The sequence below is a fragment of the Alligator sinensis genome, unplaced genomic scaffold, assembly GCF_000455745.1.
Source record: "Alligator sinensis unplaced genomic scaffold, ASM45574v1 scaffold2304_1, whole genome shotgun sequence".
Lineage (NCBI taxonomy): Eukaryota > Metazoa > Chordata > Crocodylia > Alligatoridae > Alligator > Alligator sinensis.
The window spans coordinates 4,150-4,879 of NW_005844543.1; positions in this window are offsets into that span (position 1 = coordinate 4,150).

A 730-nucleotide genomic window follows, 5' to 3' on the forward strand; every position below is an offset into this window, starting at 1 on the left:
GAAGACAGAGGTTTCCAGGCCCCTGCCCTGTCCTTTCCCTGCTGCAAATCATGTACTGTCAGCACCACCTGATGGACCAGGCTCTTAAATGTCCCTGGCAGGTAGTGGTAGTCAACGGAAGTGACTCTTTATGCTGTTCCTTGACCAGTGGTGTCCCCCAAGGATCCATCCTTGGATTCATAGTTTCATAGTAGCTGGGGTCAGGCTAGGTGATCTGTTCAGGTCTCTCCTGACCCTCTGCCACAGGCAGGAATGAATGCTGGGTTCACAAGACTCCAGACAGGTGATCATCCAAACCCCTCTTGAATTTACCCAAGGTAGGGGCGAGGACCACTTCCCTGGGAAGATGGTTCCAGATTTTGACCACCCTAACTGGAAAATATTGTCTTCTGATCTCTAACCTAAACCTATTCTCCATCAGCTTATTACCATTGCTTCTTGTCACCCCAGGCGGTGCTGGGGAGAAAAGAGCTCTGCCTATTTGCTGTTGATCTCCCTTGATGAGCTTGTAGGCAGCCACCACGTCCCCCCTCAGCCTCCTCTTGCCAAGGCTGAACAGGTTCAGGTCCCTCAGTCTCTCCTCGTAGGGCCTGTCCTGCTGCCCTCTCACTAAGCAGATGTCCCTCCTCTGAACCCTCTCCACGCTGGCCACATCCCCCTTGAAGTGTGGCGCCCAGTACTGGACACTGCAGTTGGAGTACTGCCTGACCAAAGTCGCATAGAGGGGGAG